We start from the raw sequence: 15,884 nt of genomic DNA on the forward strand, positions 1-15,884 counted from the left end.
AAGTAATGGAAGGAAAAGTGGAACAATGAAGAAAAGATCAGCATTACCTCAATGAGGTATATTTCAAGCAAATTTTGGCCATTTACAGCATTAAATACAACATTCCATGAGACAGTCACTCATTAAATAGTCTTTCATTTTAATGCTTTATTTGTTATTCATATCATCATCCTGAAATTTGCACATTTAAAAAATAAATAAATAAATAAAAATTGGCATGCTCCTATAAGTATTCGTCGTGGTAAAGATTAGACGGGTGGCTCCGTTGTTCCTATCACCAGGAGATCACGTGTTCGATCCCCTGTGATGCCACAGCCATCAGTAACCACATTAGTCCAAGACGTCCTAACTGTACACTCACTCTCTCACTCTGTGAAGGATGGTTCACTTTCTCCCGTATCAATCTGCAGGGTGGCAAGTAATGCAGGCTTCTATTATCTAACATAACAGAACAGGAGAGTTAATGTTCCCCTTTGGGCATGTTGAGCTCTTAGGATGTCTTGTTCATGGTCATTCAGAAACACGAGTTGGCTGTCTTCACGTGTCTCAGAGGACGTTGTGTTAGTCTTCACTCTCCCTGCTGATTTCAGGAGTCCTAGGTAAACAGATAGATGAATTTAAAAAAATTTGGCTTGGACGTCTCAAGAATGAATGACATTTCATGGTGATTCAGAGGAGGATAAGTCCCCCTTTGTCTTGGTCCTCCCCAGGTTTCTTCCTCAGCTCTGATGGAGTTTTGCCCTTTGCCACTGTCACCCCTGGCTTGCTCACCAGTGTTATGTTAAAACTTTATCTTTACTGGAATTCTCTGAAGCTCCTTTGTGACAACATCAGATGTAAAAAGCGCTATACAAATACATTTTCTTCTCTGATTCTTATATACCCATGGCATATTTAGACCTGTTTTAGAGGTGCAACAGATCAAAGCTCCTCAAATTAGGTGGTAACATCAGTTTCAGCTCCCAAGATGCCATTTGTTGAACTATTCACTAAAATAACATTAAATATATTTAAATAAAACATCAAGCAATTTAGATGTTACAGTGTAGTACCAGGAAAAATAGCTAATATAATTTTGTAAGTTCCACCACACCACCCCATCAGCAGAGCTGCAAACGCCCCTTAGCCCCCAATCATAAACAGCTAATTTCTAGCAACATCTCTTTATACACAGGATGTCAACACAGTTACAAGTGCCTTAAAATAGGTTGTATACATTTCTATTTTGGATTTTTTATATATTTTTATTTGTGATGCAAAGTTTTGCTCAAGCCAATGTTGACACTGTTGACACAATCTTATGCAAGCCTATACCATATGCCATGGACATGTTAGTGCTAGTGCGTACCCTTTAGACCTGTTCCTAGTTTATTTATTATTTATTTTTATAACACAAAACTCAGCGCACCATCTCAGGCCCCAGCCCTGGCCCAGAGAGCAACGGCACTTATTACATTTGTGATTCTTCAAAGAGTTTGCCTCTTATTGATTTTGTGTCAAGGTTAGCTGCTCGCTCCTCCTGCTTTTTAAAGCAAGCAGGGTGACTCAAAACAATGGAGAACTCAAAAAAAAAAAAAACAGGAGAGAGCTCAAAAAATGAGAGCCTGCAACCTTGAGGGAGAGGGAAAAAGAAAAAGAAAAAGAGGGAGAGAAAGAAGGAAAGAAATGAGAGACAAACAAACATGCACAAAGTCAGTGCAGCTGCAAAAAAAAAAAAAAAGGAAGTATTTCAACAAAGGATAAATAAAGAAAGTATACATATGGAGGGTTTGTTGTAATCCCCCTCTGTCGGCCCCCCAACTCCAGGGAGGATCCACATACAAGGCTCTTTTGTGTGTAGCATCTTTTTCTCAGTGTCAAGTTGAAGAGCTGAGATTACTGTGCTGTGTTTGCCTGGAGGCTGGAGTTAGCATGACATGGTTGCTTGCTAGCAACAATCTCAGTGCGCAGACTTTGTCAAAATGACTTTTATTTTGAAGACTGTGGGATTTTTCTCAGCTACATAGCTCGGTGTACATGCTAATAAGCACAATACTATTGTGATGACATTTTATATTAAATTCAGTTTAACATTGTATAACATATTTTGAGAATTTTAATAAAACATTAAATATAAATATTTAGTGGGACCCAGGCCACATTTAATATTTTAATGTTTCAACATCGGCAGGTAGTGTCGCAGTCACACAGTTCCAGGGGCCTGGAAGTTGTGGGTTTGATTCCCGCTCCAGGTGACTGTCGGTGAGGAGTTGGTGTGTTCTCCCTGTGTCCGCGTGGGTTTCCTCCGGGTGCTCCGGTTTCCTCCCACAGTCCAAAAAAAAACACTCTGGTAGGTGGATTGGCGCCTCAAAAGTGTCCGTAGGTGTGAGTGAATGTGTAACTGTGTGTGTTGCCCTGTGAAGGACTGGCGCCCCCTCCAGGGTGTATTCCCACCTTGCGCCCAATGATTCCAGGTAGGCTCTGGACCCATCACGACCCTGAATTGGATAAGCAGTTACAGATAATGGATGGATGGATGGAACATCTTATATTTAGTCTGGACATTTGATCAGGGGAAGTATCAAGAGCGATTGATAGATTTTAGTGGGTTTTTTGCTTTGATGAGAATGTTTTTTATAGGCCTTTATACCAAAAGCACACCTTACATCAAAAAGGTTGATTTAATATTTTTTTTGTTGTTACATGCGTGTTTTCACTTGTATAGAACCTGTTCTTAAAGTTTTAAATACCTGTGGTTACAGAGTCAGTCCGGGACTCTGGTGTGTGCTGTGACGTGTGTGCAGTAGGTACGAACCAGCTGAAACATCACTGTTTATTCAAAAAGTATTCTTTTGATATTTGCAAAATTTTTCTAATTTGTCCAAACAAAAAAATGTATGTGTTTTTTTGTTTGTTTGTTTGTTTTTGTTTTTTTTGTTTTTTTTTTTTTTTTCAAATTTTGGGGCTTCTTTTCCATTCCAGTTTTATTATAAAGAAACACTTTGGATGGAGAAGAATCCACTTGTGTCTGCACTAACAAGCATTGATATGAAAGGGGAGGGTCATCCTTCTCTCTTTAGATTAGTAAAGGTCACTGCTAGCTGTGGAGAGTGAAATAACATGCTGGATTTCTGTTGTACACATAGAGACACCTGGTTCCATTTATCACCACTGCAAAGAAACTTGTCCAAAAAGAACAACATCACTCCTAAAAATCTCCATCACTTTATTTACAGCTCAACTGACCGATTCATGGTGGATTTTTGGAAATAGGGTGAAATTCCCCTTTAAAGTCAGGCCCAAATCACAGAGTGAACACTGTGTATTTACAGGGGGCGACAGTCTAAATCTGTCTTTCCAAAGCTGTCAGTGTGTGTGTGTGGGTGGGGGTGGGGTGAGGGGGTTAAATTATTCATGCTGTGTGTGAGCTGGTGATGTGGAGTGTGTTAGAAAGGATAGAGAAAAGACTGCAGGAATGACAGTGATGTCAGAACACAGCCACCAATTCAACATGACAACCCTCTAACACACTGCTGCAAGGCCACTGAGTGTGTGCAAGTGTGTGTGTGTGTGGGTGTGTGTCTATATATGTGTGTACGGGACAGTATGAGTCCAATGAGCATGAAATATATAATACCCAAATCCACCTGTACTCCATGTTTTATTTTAGGTTTATATCCCCCTCACTTCTTCTGTGTTTCTGTATTCCTGCTCTCTCTCTCTCTCTCTCTCTCTCTCTCTCTCTCTCTCTTTGTCTCTCTCACTTGCTGGGTCGTTCACGCCTGTCCAAGGATCAATACGAGCAATTCTGGGAGAAATACGATGTCTCCATAGCAACCAGGACACCAGTCCAGACGGCACAAGGTGTTTGTGTGTATTGGACCTTTGTTTGTACACTGCTGTAGAAATAAAGCCAGTCACACATGAATAGTAAAAATAAACACCCAGCAACTACTGCAGTCATTCCCTTACTCTTCACTCCTTTATAACACACCACTACTGCAATGTATCCCCAAAAGTTTGCGGACACCTTCTCATCCAGCAAAAGGTGTTGCTTTTACTGCATTACCAGCCTTTAGATTTTGATACACTACTGTATGGATTTCATAGCATGCAGACAGTAAAGAATTAATTAAAGCAAAATTTGCAATAAAATACTGGCAGGTGTATTGTACTGGCAGAATTTCACCATAAAATATAAGGTCATAATGTATAAGATATTGCAGTATGCTTTATCTGACCACTGTATATGTTATCTTTAATAAGTGTTTTGTTTAAAATAAAATACTGTGTAAAAATATAGATATAGCCTAAAACCCCCATAAGTTTACATTTAAATTTAAGACAAAATCCAAGAAAGAACATCAAAAGAGTTTGACAAATGAAAAAAATGCATATGGAGATGTAGCCATACTGCATATACTGCATCCTTTACACAGTTCTTAAGAGGGTGAAGTGCAGAAAAGAGAGAGCAAGGAAATGGGCAGTATTTGGGTTTGGTATGTGATGAGATACAGTGGGTGTCACAATCCAGTGCTCGTATACAGTAAAGTGATGTAAAAATGTGTGTTTTCACTGATGAAACTATTCATGGTATTTCACTGTTACTTGTTTCACTGTATTTAAACTCTTTACAGTAATTTTACTAACATGGTTTGGTGGTCCTTGGTTGTATAATGTATAGACATTTCCTAAAGTGCAGCCACGCCACAACCAAGGATAAACTGAAACAGTTTAACTGAGGGGTTAGTGTTTCCTTTGCAGTGATTTGCTCTGTGAAAAACACAGAAACACACGCACACACACACACACCTACACACACACACATACTTGTTTCTGTGCGTTGTGGGGGTCACCTGGAGGAATACTCACATTGTGGGGTCCACCCTTTCCCAAGGTGCTACAGACTTGAAAAAAATCATGCTTTGTCAAAATGCACTTGTGAATCTTAATATCACTTCAAATTACAAATATCTCACCAAAATTGATTCTGACCAGACGTCCTCGTGACTTGTGGGGACATTTCAGGTTTGGAGTATATTTGGGGACCAAATATTACACAAATCACCTGTTCTCATTCTTTGTGGGGACCAATTTCATTTTGAGAGAGAACAATGTGTAATCTATAATTAATGCAGAAAAACAACTAATCCAGGCTGATGCATTAGTTTAAAGATTAATTTATTAACCTTTAACGTTATTTGAACTAATTTGTTCTTTTATTAAACTCTGAAAAAGATAGGCACAGATGTGTACATACTGTAGAAGCAATGAAGTTAGCCAAAAACTGAGAGAATAAAACACAATATAAATAAATATTACCTTGAATAACTGATCAGCTTAGCTAGGCTAAAGAAAATTAAAAATCAATATGAACACACACAATATAAACTCAGAATAATTTACATGAGACAGTCCATCTATGATATTAACCAAGAACTCCATTACGAACACTGTACTTACACTCGCTGTCCATTATATTAGTTACTCTTACCATGTAGGAGCACTGCCATGTCTGATCCACTCATACCAGAGCAACACATTAATTGTGCTTGTGCAATGCATGGGACCTACACTACTGGACTGTTTGGTCCCACTACCACAACCTCACCCCAAGAAATGTATCTGGAATCAAAACAAATCGCGCTAGGTGGGGGTCCTCTAGGAGTACTGCCCATTGAAGAACAGGGTGAAATCTGGTAAACAAAGCATGCAGCACAAGAAATGGACACTATTCTGTAAATGCTGAACTACAAAATGCTCCTACATTGTAAATGGAGCTGATGAAATGAACAGTGAGTATAGACACAAGGTGTTCGTAAAAAGGTCCGAGAGAGCTTTGATCAAGTCTGAAAACAGAAACTTTAAAACAATATAAATCACATCACAACATTGCAGAGACAGGTTTAAGAGCCCACTGTTCAGATGTATACAGTGAACAAACAGCTTTCCAGGAACTTTCCATCAACATGAGCTTCTCCACTCCATGGAATTCACTGGACCTAGGTGACAAAAAAAAAATATATATATATATCTCAAAGGAAATTTTCCTATGCCTAAATTTTAATAAAAATTTCTCTTTTACCAACATGTTTTTGGGCACAAATTGCATGATTTAATAAGGCTGTTTTTCTTACAACATGCAAAAGAGAAAACAGACCTACATTGGCACTCAAAATGGTATCAAGCCCCAAATTAGGATTATTAGCTATTTTTTTTTTTTTCAAAAAGTGATTAAAATAACAATTTAAATAGATAATATTGTTTTCTCCCAATCCAACAAAAAATGCCCAAAATAACTACTGCCTCAGAATTATTAAACACCTTTTAAAACCCTTTGTGACAGGTGTAATTAATACTTAGTAGAGTACCTTTTTACCATTTCTTTATACTTGAGTGAATCCATCTCATTCATAAAACAAGTACGTTCATAAATATCATTCAATTACATGTTTCTTGATGGATTCCTGATATATGATCACACTGCACGATTGTAGCCCCGATTGTCTTGTCAAAGACTGTTAGGGGATCACGGGAACAACCCTTAGGTCAGAGGCAAATCAACACTATCTCGATCTCGATATCCAATAAATATCCAGTAGTATGAGACTTGTGACTGACAGTGAGCGAAGAGACAAGCTCCCATCAATGAGAATTTGAGGCATAGGCTGATGAGAAGAAGAACTACACTGTTGTCTGTGTTGTGTCTACTGGTCCTGTTCTGTATGTATTTTAAGATCTTTGTAATTACTGCATTGTACTCTCTGCACTAATGTTCTGGAGTCAAATAAGGGTAAAAAATTTTGAGTTTGTAAAACAATACTCACAAATGTAACAGACTTTGTAACTGTGTTTGAGCAACTACATACACGTTAAAATCCACAAATGTATACGTCAAATTTAAAACAACAACTACAATAATAATAACTTAAATTCACAGATGTGTAAAAAAGATTTGCATTTGTAAATGAAATGTTGTGAATGTGTGAATCAGTAAAATACTTAAAATGTGCAAGAGCAAACCTTTTTTAAAGGTTCCAAATGTGACAGTGGGAGTTTTTGAATGAGATGGAAAAAAACACACATTCGCCTTCTCTGCTGTGTGTGCGAATCTCTTTTTGCAGTTGCGAATTAAAGACCCTGTTTTGACGGCCAATTGATGGACCAATAGGAAAGCTTTAGCTGGACCAATCAAGGTCGCAAGGTTTGTTTAACCAATCGGATTTGTTGCTGTCAACCATAGCGCTTTTCCACCAAAAGAACTCTGGTTCTTGAACCAGTTCTGTTCCTGATTCTAGGAACATTGGTTCTTTCCAGTGAACCACCGCATTTCTACACATTTTGAGGGGAACCAGGAATACGTCATGAACGGAGACACTATGGCTGAGTTCAGAGGCATCCTGCTGACCTTGTGAACAGCGGAGAAACGTAACCAAGAGCCCAGAGCTTCAAATACAGCGTTATCGCCCAGTGGAACTTGACAGGGTCATTCACAACGTTTCATATAAATAAATAATAGGAAAAAACAGGAACATGCCCCATTTTTATGCATTTCTGGTGAAGTTAGGCGCAATTGCATGTGCATTGATCGAAGCTGCGGCTCTTGTTTACGTTTCTCTGCTGTCCGTAGAAACGCGGCGGTTCACGGACCTGAGTTCATTTTGTGGAAAAGCGCTATGGTTGACAGCAACAAATCAATGTTCCAATTGGTTAAACAAACCTCACAATCTGCTTGGTGCAGCTAAAGATTTCCTATTGGTCCATCAATTGGCCGTCAAAACAGGGTCCTAAATCCGCATCTGCAAAAAGAGATTCGCACACGCAACAGAGAAGGAGAATGTGTGGATTTTTCCATCTCATTCAAAAATTCCCCCAGTCACATTTGGAACTTTAAATAGGTTTGCTCTTGCACATTTTAAACCGTTTGAGAAGTTACTGATTCACACATTCACAACATTTCATTTACAAATGCAAATCTTTTTTGCACATTTGTGAATTTAATTTATTATTGTAGTTGTTGTTTTAAATTTGTGCATTCCAATACATTTGTGGATTTTAGTTTTACGTGTATGTAGTTGCTCAAGCACAGTTAAAATTTCGTGTATGTAGTTGCTCAAAAGCAGTTACAAAGTCCATTACATTTGTGAGTATTGTTTTAAACCTGTATTGAGCAAACCTGTATGTTCCAAATGTGACAAAAAATGCACACATTCACCTTCTCTGCTGCTTGTGTAAATCTCTTTTCACAGTTGTGAATTTGTGACCCTGATTGGCCAACTGATGTACCAATAGGAAAGCTTTAGCTGTACCAATCATATAGTGAGGTTTATTTAACCGATCAGAACATTGATTTGTTACTGTCAATCACAGCGCTATTTCACCAAAAGAACTCTGGCTCCTAAACCGGTTCCATTCCTGATTCTTGGAACCTTGATTCTTTCCAATGAACTGCTGCGTTTCTACACGTTTAAAGGGGAAACAGGTATACGTCATTAGCGGGGGAGTCGCTGTGCCTGAATACAGCGCCAGCACCAAAGACTGTTAGACTCATTGTTAGAGTCATTGTTTATTCTTTGTTTACCATGAAGTCAGACCCGAGTGAGATATAATACTGTGTAAATGTTGCCGAGTTCAGAGCCGTCCTGCTGAGCTTGTGAACAGCAGAGAAACGTAACCGAGAGCTGCGGCTCTGACCAACACAAATGGAATAGCACACAAACAGCACCAGAAACAAAAAAACAGGGCGTGTTCCTGTTTTATTTCTTTTTATTTATTTATTTGAAACATTGTAAATGACCCTGTCAAGCTCCGCAGTGCAATAACGCTTCATTTGAAACTCAGCTGGGAACAAACTTTTCTAGGTCGCGAACCAGTTTGTGTAGATGGAAACATACCAAACGGTTCCAAATTCACCTTGCGAACTGGAACCGTTCTGGTTCCTTTTTGGTGGAAATGCACTATCAGAGATACAATAGAGTAGGGGTCCCCAATTACTTTTACTCAAGGGCCACATCCAACAAACATCGTAAAGGCAGGGTGTCATTCTCATATTTTTTCATACAGTACTTTACAAGATTTATTATTTCGGTTAATATATTAAGTCTATGTAAATCGGTAGGCCTTACTAACTACAGTTATTTTATTTTACAAACACTTTAATGAGAGAAGTGATAGTGGCAGGTGGAAACGAGATACCTGAATTTTTGTATTTAAATTGTATCAGCAGCAAATTGCAAGAATGCAAACCCCAGCCTTGTATGTGTAACGAGACCAATGGCCTGATGTGGCAGCAAGTCCAGTTTATATTATTACATTTATTCAAACTAGGAACTATGACTAAACGTTAACTACATCAGTGGCATAGCCACAAATTGATCTTTGGGTGGGCCTGTGTAAAAGTGTGTGGGCACAATTATTCTTTCTATAATAATAAGCAGTGTGATTTATGAAATTGTAGGCTGCCAACTTTCTGAAACCAAATTTAGGGACACATTTATAGCTTTACTATTTTAAATACTTCACTAATTACAATTTATATAAATAAATCATGGACAGTTAATACAAGTGAGGACCAATGAGAAGCATGTTCTGTGGAGTACCTGCCCCTCCCTCTGGCTAAGGGAGACCTGCAGAGCTTCTGTCTGTTTCAAACTATAAGTTTTTACAGTCTAACCTCAAAACAATATAATAAATGGTGTCCTGTGTTGGTTCAATACCAAACACAGCTTTCAGTGTCCAAATATCGAACAAAGTTTGGGAACTGTACAGAACGTGGGTGGCAGGCACATGCAAGACCAGTAGAGATAGGTGTTATGGGATTTGTAGCCAAGTTTGCTGCATCCATGCATGTGAACTTCGATATCAGGTGCCGAAAACTATGGGCAGCTATGGAGGAGTTATCAGAACCAGCTGAAAATCTAGTCAGCAGTTGTGGAAAAGAAAAAAAATACTTGGGGAAAATGCATATTACTTAGAGAAATACACTGTAACGTAAACTGTAGTTCAGAAAATGTTGTCTGTATACTGACCTGTGAGTGTACTGCTATAGTAGGAGTGTCTCCCTAGAAGTGGTCTCTACGACGCTAGACCTGACAGTGTGTGTCACCAATAAAACCTTAAAGAGCTGTATCAGAAAAGAAAATAATAACAAATTCAAACTAGACCCTCAGTGACACCAGTCATGAGGTAACATACACTGTAGTTCAGAAAAGCTGTCTGTATATTGACCTGTGAGTGTACTGCTGTAGTAGGAGTGTCTTCCTAGAAGTGGTCCCTACGACGCTAGACCTGACAGTGTGTGTGTCACCAATAAAACCTTAAAGAGCTGTATCAGAAAAGAAAATAATAAATTCAAACTAGACCCTCAGTGACACCAGTCATGAGGTAACATACACTGTAGTTCAGAAAAGCTGTCTGTATATTGACCTGTGAGTGTACTGCTGTAGTAGGAGTGTCTTCCTAGAAGTGGTCCCTACGACGCTAGACCTGACAGTGTGTGTCACCAATACAACCTTAAAGCGCTGTGTCAGAAAAGAAAATAATAACAAATTCAAACTAGACCCTCAATGAAATCAGTCATAAGGTAATGTACAGTGTAGTTCAGAAACGCTGTCTATATATTGACCTGTGAGTGTACTGCTATAGTAGGAGTGTCTCCCTAGAAGGGTACCCTTCTATGCTAGACCTGACAGTGTGAGTCACCAATACAACCTTAAAGAGCTGTATCAGAAAAGAAAATAATAACAAATTCAAATTAGAACCTCAGTGACATCAGTCATGAGGTAATGTACACTGTAGTTCAGATAAACTGTCTGTATATTGACCTGTGAGTGTACTGCTTTAGTAGGAGTGTCTCCCTAGAAGGGGACCCCACTATGCTAGACCTGACAGTGTGTGTAACTAATATAATCTTAATGAGCTTTATCAGAAAAGAAAATAATAACAAATTCAAACTAGACCCTCAGTGACATCAGTCATGAGGTAATGTACACTGTAATTCAGATAAACTGTCTGTATATTGGCATGTGAGTGTACTGCTTTAGTAGGAGTGTCTCCCTAGAAGGGGACCCCACTATGCTAGACCTGACAGTGTGTGTCATTAATATAAGCTTAAAGAGCTGTGTCAGAAAAGAAAATAATAACAAATTCAAACTAGACCCTCAGTGACATCAGTCATGGGGTAATGTACACTGTAGTTCAGATAAACTGTCTGTATATTGACCTGGGAGTGTACTGCTTTAGTGGGTGTTTCTACCTAAACGGGGACCCCACTATGCTAGACCTGACAGTGTGTGTCACTAATATAAGCTTAAAGAGCTGTGTCAGAAAAGAAAATAATAACAAATTCAAACTAGACCCTCAGTGACATCAGTCATGAGGTAACGTACACTGTAGTTCGGAAAAGCTGTCTGTATATTGACCTGTGAGTGTACTGCTATAGTAGGAGTGTCTCCCTAGAAGGGGACCCCTCTATGCTAGACCTGACAGTGTGTGTCACTAATATAAGCTTAAAGCGCTGTGTCAGAAAAAATAATAACAAATTCAAACTAGACCCTCAGTGACATCAGTCATGAGGTAATGTACAGTGTAGTTCAGAAACGCTGTCTGTATATTGACCTGTGAGTGTACTGCTTTAGTAGGTGTTTCTCCCTAAACGGGGACCCCACTATGCAAGACCTGACAGTGTGTGTGTGCACATTTGACCAAAACCGTTTCAATAGTTCCGTCCTGAGAGGGTCCCCACAACGTAAGGCCTGAGAGTGTGTGTAACCAGTACCATCCCTAAGGCCTCACCCAAAAGCAATGAACTATCACAATTTTGTACCAGAGAAATTAACTTCAACTGACCACAGTGACCTGCCTCACTAAAACCTATTTCAGTGACTATGTGGACATGAAACCTTTTTAAATACCTCCAAGTCAGAGGACGGCGCTCCAGCGCTGAGCACAGGACTGGAAGCTGAGTGGGTTTGTTCTACCATGTCCATCGTGTCGGCGGTGTCCTCTCATGCCTTCTACAGAGATTTCTAACAACAGTAAAACATTTTGGTGAACACCACACACAAATACATTAGTATTTAAAGTGCAATACATTTTACAACATGTTTAATCTCTCATCAGTTAAACAATTGCTGAGTCAAATTGACTTGACATGGATACACCATGGTATTAAAAAACGTAAGACACATTTGTCCTGACACAAGTAACAATTTCAGATTATACCACCAATACAACCGCCAATACAACCTGAAAGAGCTGAATCAGAAAAGTAAATAACCAATTTAAACTAGACCCTCAGTGACATCAGTCATAAGGTAACGTACACTGTAGTTCAGAAACGCTGCCTGTATATTGACCTGTGAGTGTACTGCTATAGTAGGAGTGTCTCCCTAGAAGGGGACCCCTCTATGCTAGACCTGACAGTGTGTTTCACTAATATAACCTGAAAGAGCTGTGTCAGAAAAGAAAATAATAACAAATTCAAACTAGACCCTCAGTGACATCAGTCATGAGGTAACGTACACTGTAGTTCGGAAAAGCTGTCTGTATATTGAGATATGAGTGTACTGTTATAGTAGGAGTTTCTCCCTAGAAAGGGACCCCTCTATGCCAGACCTGACAGTGTGTGTCATTAATATAATCTTAAAGAGCTGTGTCAGAAAAGAAAATAATAACAAATTCAAACTAGACCCTCAGTGACATCAGTCATGAGGTAATGTACACTGTAGCTCAGATAAACTGTCTGTATATTGACCTGTGAGTGTACTGCTTTAGTAGGTGTGTCTCCCTAAACGGGGACCCCACTAGGCTAGACCTGACAGTGTGTGTCACTAATATAAGCTTAAAGTGCTGTGTCAGAAAAGAAAATAATAACAAATTCAAACTAAACCCTCAGTGACATCAGTCATGAGGTAATGTACAGTGTAGTTCAGAAACGCTGTCTGTATATTGACCTGTGAGTGTACTGCTATAGTAGGAGTGTCTCCCTAGAAGGGGACCGCTCTATGCTAGACCTGACAGTGTGTGTCACTAATATAAGCTTAAAGAGCTGTGTCAGAAAAGAAAATAATAACAAATTCAAACTAGACCCTCAGTGACATCAGTCATGGGGTAATGTACACTGTAGTTCAGATAAACTGTCTGTATATTGACCTGTGCGTGTACTGCTTTAGTATGTGTGTCTCCCTAAACGGGGACCCCGCTATGCAAGACCTGACAGTGTGTGTCACTAATATAAGCTTAAAGCGCTGTGTCAGAAAAGAAAATAATAACAAATTCAAACTAAACCCTCAGTGACATCAGTCATGGGGTAATGTACACTGTAGTTCAGATAAACTGTCTGTATATTGACCTGTGAGTGTACTGCTTTAGTAGGTGTTTCTCCCTAAACGGGGACCCCACTATGCAAGACCTGACAGTGTGTGTAACTAATTTAAGCTTAAAGCGCTGTGTCAGAAAAGAAAATAATAACAAATTCAAACTAAACTCAAAGTGACATCAGTCATGAGCTAATGTACAGTGTAGTTCAGAAACGCTGTCTGTATATTGACCTGTGAGTGTACTGCTACAGTAGGAGTGTCTCCCTAGAAGGGGACCCCTCTATGCTAGACCTGACAGTGTGTGTCACTAATATAAGCTTAAAGAGGTGTGTCAGAAAAGAAAATAATAACAAATCCAAACTAGACCCTCAGTGACATCAGTCATGGGGTAATGTACACTGTAGTTCAGATAAACTGTCTGTATATTGACCTGTGCGTGTACTGCTTTAGTAGGTGTTTCTCCCTAAACGGGGACCCCACTATGCAAGACCTGACAGTGTGTGTGTGCACATTTGACCAAAACCTTTTCAATAGTTCCGTCCTGAGAGGGTCCCCACAACGTAAGGCCTGAGAGTGTGTGTAACCAGTACCGTCCCTAAGGCCTCACCCAAAAGCAATGAACTATCACAATTTTGTACCAGAGAAATTAACTTCAACTGACCACAGTGACCTGCCTCACTAAAACCTATTTCAGTGACTATATGTATATGAAAACTTTTTAAATACCTCCAAGTCAGAGGACGGAGCTCCAGCGCTGAGCACAGGACCAGAAGCTCAGGGGGTTTGTTCTACCATGTCCATCATGTCAGCGGTGTCCTCTCATGCCTTCTACAGAGATTTCAAACAACAGTAAAACAGCCTACAGTTAATGAAATATCACAATTTAATATTAAACATTTGGTAACCACAAATGAGACTATCCGTGTAATTTAATGAATACACAATCTTTTATTTTAATCTACATATTATGCATAACCTAGCTTCAGTTCAAAAATTGAAAAGTTTTAAAAACACATTAGCATTTAGCAGAAAATAAAAATAAAAAGCTGAATTTTACCAGTACTCCTTATATTACAAATAACTACTCTACAACTGCTTAAAGGCTGCTAATTTAAAACATTAAGTGAACTATACAGGCAAAAAAAAAAAAAAAAACATAATGCACAATTTAATCTTGAAGAAAAGATTATACTAGATTTACCTTTATATGAGTTTAGAGATACCTTCCAATACATTGGTGTTGATAGTGGCACTGATGACATTCTGTGCTGCTTCATCAAGTGCTTTCACTCTCCTCCGTCTCAATTGTACTGTCCTCCTGGAACTCACAATATGCGTAAATGTAGGCAGACAAATCATAACCTAGCCACTGAAATACATTGCATTGTAATGCTGGTCCCAAGCGTGTATACATAGGGAGGGTTGTGTCAGAAAGATTATCTTTTGTATAAACTATGTCAAATTAACAATGCAGATCACTAACAAGAGTTCCATATCGGATCAGAGAAGGCCCGGGTTAACAACGTCCACCATTGGGATTGTTTCCTGCCAGTGTACCAGTGGAAATTGGGATACTGTTGGTCACAGGAGGAGAAGGAGAGGGGGAACAAGAGTTGAGAGACAAAATAAAGAAGAGGGTGAGGAAGGTGGAGGTGAGAGTGAAAACACTGAACGTTAGCACTATGACTGGTAAAAGGAGAGAGGTAGATGATATGGTGGTAGAATTTGCCCCAAAAAATGCAAATGGCAGTAGTAAATACTTATTTTCAGAAGAAGGAAGAGCATAGGGTGACATTTAAGAGTGGAGGAAGGTCTGCACTGTTTTATGCAGGCGAAGCAACCTGAAGTAATTTAGTGACTGTAAGGTGGTGGCAGGGGTGAAGTATAGCAAGGCATCATCAGACGGTGGTGGTAGGTAGGATGTATTTGGAGGTGAAAAAAAGGAAGTGGGTGAGGGCTAAATCACAGATCAGATGGTGGACGTTAAAGTAAGAACAGTACGGTGTGTGATTCAGGGAGGAGGTGAGGCAGATGCTAGGTGGGGTGGACGAGGTGATGGACAGATGGGCAGAGACTGCAAAAGCAGTGAGGGAATCGGCTACAGGTACTGTGTTTGTTGTATGGACAGAGGAAGGAAGGGAGGAGACTTTGTGCTGGAATGGGGAGATCATGCAGGAAATCTTAAGAAGGAAGTGGTCGACAAAACAGAATTGGAATCTCAAGAGAGATGTCTAAAGAAATACAAAAAAATGCAGCATCAAGCAAACGGAGAAGTGACAAAGGCTAGGGAAAATGCACGTGAAAAGTTGTATGAGAATATGGATAGTGAGGTTAGAATTAAAGACATGTATCGACTGGCGAGATGAGAGAGGAACAGGATGTGAGGATGTACAGCATGTTAGGATGATAATGAATGTAGAAGGTATTGTGCAGACTAATGAAGAGATGATATTTGAAGGATGGAAGGAGTACTTTGAGGAACTGATGAATGTTTGTGAGGAGAATAGGGAGCATGTTAAGGTTAGTCTGGAGCTATGGAGGAACACAGTAATTCATTCACTCACTTACTGTAAGTACACATCTAAA

The 15,884-nt window shown here is 39.3% G+C and overlaps 1 long non-coding RNA gene across 3 annotated transcripts; it reads right to left on the reverse strand.

The window, feature by feature from the left end:
* Positions 1-5,212: 5,212 nt before the first annotated feature.
* On the reverse strand, positions 5,213-15,468 carry LOC136710055 (uncharacterized). Of its 3 annotated transcripts, XR_010804560.1 has the most exons (5): positions 14,500-15,468; positions 14,025-14,126; positions 11,892-12,005; positions 10,207-10,303; positions 10,032-10,102 (listed from the first exon to the last, which is right to left on the reverse strand). It is a non-coding gene; the product is annotated as an uncharacterized lncRNA (long non-coding RNA). The 3 variants fall into 3 exon arrangements; XR_010804561.1 differs by lacking the exons at positions 10,032-10,102; positions 10,207-10,303 and adding an exon at positions 5,213-5,981 and having other exon boundaries at positions 14,500-15,467; XR_010804562.1 differs by lacking the exons at positions 10,032-10,102; positions 10,207-10,303 and adding an exon at positions 10,405-10,499 and having other exon boundaries at positions 14,500-15,467.
* Between the last annotated feature and the right edge of the window lie 416 nt (positions 15,469-15,884).

The sequence above is a fragment of the Hoplias malabaricus genome, chromosome 11, assembly GCF_029633855.1.
Source record: "Hoplias malabaricus isolate fHopMal1 chromosome 11, fHopMal1.hap1, whole genome shotgun sequence".
Taxonomy (NCBI): domain Eukaryota; kingdom Metazoa; phylum Chordata; class Actinopteri; order Characiformes; family Erythrinidae; genus Hoplias; species Hoplias malabaricus.